The 3,357-nt window shown below is 43.2% G+C and overlaps 1 pseudogene; it reads left to right on the top strand.

Annotated features, from left to right (window-relative positions):
• The first annotated feature begins 1,341 nt into the window (after positions 1 to 1,341).
• Positions 1,342 to 2,873, top strand: LOC147748299 (uncharacterized; annotated as a pseudogene).
• The last annotated feature ends 484 nt before the right edge of the window (positions 2,874 to 3,357 follow it).

The following is a 3,357-nucleotide window of genomic DNA, read 5'->3' as shown; positions in this document are numbered from 1 at the left end:
TGAATTGACACTTTTGGCCCCTCATATCACTTTGAAAAGATGTTTGACTCTGAATCCTGCTACAAGCCTATTTACACCCTATGATTCATGTGGCACATGGGCCGGCACATGTTGGAGCATCCTCAATAGCAAAGCAACTTATGCAAGTTTAGGATCGTCCAGATATTGTCGGTACGGCTAAGAAAATAGTCCAGTACTGTCTGATCTGTCTCCAGTATAATCCTGGAAAGGGAACACAAACTCCAACAGGAGGGTTTGCAATACCTACAGCACCTTTTGAGGTCCTGCAAATGGACTTCATACAGCTTAAGCATTGTAACAACCTAAAGTGTATCTTGGTAGTGGTTTGTGCCTTTAGCAAATGGGTGGAGGCATACGATACGAAACATAATACAGCTCTTACTACAGCAAAGGTGCCCCTAAAGGAGTTTTTTCCCAGATTCAGCATTTGTCAAGTTTTGTGGAGTGACAACGGATCCTATTTTATTGGGCAAGTTGTTGAGTATCTCATGAAAGGGTTGGGAATTAAGCAGACATTTCTTGCTGCTTTTCACCCACTATCAGCAAGACTAGTGGAACGTTACAACTCTACCCTCAAATTGGCTAAGATACAGGCTTTCACATCTTTGAAATGGCCTGATGCACTGCCTTTAGCATTCCTATCTATTAGATCAATACCACATACACGATCTGGCCTCACACCGTATGAAGTGGTTTTTGGAAGGCCAATGTATATTTGGGGGATTCCTAAGACACGCCCTATACATGATGTACCCTATGTATTGATGAATGACTGTTTGTCTCAGTTGACTGACAGTTTGTCTTCTATTTATCAACAGGTTCGGTAGACTCATTTAGACAGGTCGCAAGGTGAGGGCTACTGCTTGCGCCCTGGTGACTATGTCGTCACAAAGTCCTTCCAGAGAGCCAGCTCCCTAGCACCAAGATGGTGAGACCCTGAGCAAGTGCTGCTAGCTACCAGGACTGCAGTTCGAGTGACGAATCGGATGAACTGGGTCCATGCGACACACTGGCGGAAGGTGTTGCAAGACCTAGTGAGCCCAGCTGCGTTGGCAGATCACTGCGACATCCTGGTCACCGAGCAAGGACAAGCTGTGTCACCTGAAGGATCTGAGGAAGTCTTTCCGGACCACACGATTCCTGGTACATCTCGATATTAGCTGCAACCCCTGAAAAAGACTGTTTGAGCCACTGTCCTGGGTGGGTGAAGCCTGACCTCGAGGGGGGTAGTGACTGCTTGTCTCAACCTCAGTGAAGAAATTAACTTCTGCCCAGGACCTTAGGGCACCATCTGTTTTGTTGTTTGTCAACAAAATTAATATGCCTAAGGAGAAGAAACCCACTGCGCAACAGTTTGTAGCAAAAGAACAATGATTGTTACTGGACTCACTTTGACTGTTGTTATTGTTGCTGCAATAACATGGATTGTAGAGGAAGTATCTCCTGTGCGAAATCTGCTGACTGCTAATACTCCTGTTCCCACTGAACATTATTACTTTACTCTTCCATATCATGAACAGAGCACAGAATGACCTACCTCAATAACACTTTCATTCAGATGTTGCACCATACACACTACGCTACAAATGTTACCAACTGTTGCGTATGTGGAATGATGCCAGCTCATCAGAAAAAGGGAGGAACGCCTTTTATTCCCTTGCCTTTTTCACATAATGGCTCCTGTAGAGCCTGGTTTGCATTGTTGTGGGCTTCTGAAGTTGCTAACATTATTCATGCTGATGTAGGAGGACTAAACGCTTAATTGAATAGGGTTTGTTACCCTGTTGAGGAAGGCGCTCCGCAAGCTAATGGAACTGTATGGGAAATGGAGGAGTATCGTCGAGGAAATTCCTCTGCACACTGTTTTCCCTAACACTCGAACAACCAAGGGAAATGGGCCTCCTGTTATTACTGTCACAAGAGCTCAAGTGGATCTCTGTGTGAGCAGTATTGGCAGTATACCTGTGGGAAAAAGTGACTGTACTTTAGTGTTGAATATTACTGGAGGGAATAATAGCAGCTTTTTGTCCTTACATAGTACCTATTTCATTTGCGGAAGTAAAGGTTATTATCACCTACCTATTAGGTGGTCTGGAAGCTGCTATGTGTCCTTTTTCCTTCCACCTGTGTTTTTGGAACCTGCATCCTATCATATAGACTATAAACTGTATAATGACATTTCTTAGAGCCGATTCAAGAGGACAACAAATAATGATGAGGTGGATCAAACTGATACTGCACTGCAGCAGAATATTTACTTTAACTTGGGACTATTCTTCTTTGTTGGTGCAGCCTTGAACAGCAGAAAAATAAGACGTTTGACACGTGTTGTAGAGGCTGTAACCAATCAGACAGCAATGGCGCTTGGAAATATCACAGAAGAACTACAAATTGCGAGAATTCTGACGCTCCAAAAAAGGATGGTCCTTGATGTCATCCTGGCTGACCTTGGTGGAGCATGTCGCATCATCGGGAGTAGCTGCTGCATTTACATCCCTGACCACGCTGCTTATGTTTTTGATGCAATTTCTAAAATGCACAAAATAGCCACTGAAATCCATCAGGTTTCAGGAACATGGACTTTGACTGGATGGCTATGGAACATTTTTACTGTATGGGGCTGGAAACCACTGTCAGCTCTATTTATATTTGTTGCTATTCTTTTCACTTGTTGCCTATGTATCCAATGCGGCCTGATGCTTTGTTCCCTTTGTGTTTCTATTTGCACCTCGTGTATACCGACTGAACAAAATGCTAAGAATGTAAATGCCCGATTAGCAAGTGATCAAGAAATCAATGAAATTATGCAGATTGACATAAATGATATTTTCCGTATTCCTTTGAAAGTATAAGAACATGTCTTCAGCATGTGCTAAAAGGGCCGTCTGTGGAAATAGAAAATAATTTCTGTTAGCATAAGTTGAAGCCATTTTGTCTGTGGCATCTATTTGTTAGCTATGCAATTCTTCTGTCTTCACTGCTGCTTGCCCTTCTATTCTGCTTGAGTCATCAACTTTAGGTAACTCCTTCTGTACTAGACCAAAGCAATGTATGTGCTGAGCAAAGGCCTGTAGTTGCTGAAATGCACCTGGTTAAAGATGTAACTGTCGACTATTTGTGGCTGCTGTAAGCAGTTCTGTTCCCCCTCCCACTTTGCTGACTAAGTGATTACTCATCTGCCCATGTCTGGCTGTAACTATTTCTGTGTATGCTTGTACCTTCTATTTGTAACTACATGCTTACTCTGCAACAAACTCTGTATATAAGTGCCATGGTCTGTGTATTCAATGTACTACCTCCTGGAAGACTTGAGGGTGTTGTATGGACATAGTCCCA

The sequence above is a fragment of the Lissotriton vulgaris genome, chromosome 1_1 (assembly GCF_964263255.1).
Source record: "Lissotriton vulgaris chromosome 1_1, aLisVul1.2, whole genome shotgun sequence".
Lineage (NCBI taxonomy): Eukaryota > Metazoa > Chordata > Amphibia > Caudata > Salamandridae > Lissotriton > Lissotriton vulgaris.
This window is presented reverse-complemented; position numbering and strand designations above follow the sequence as displayed.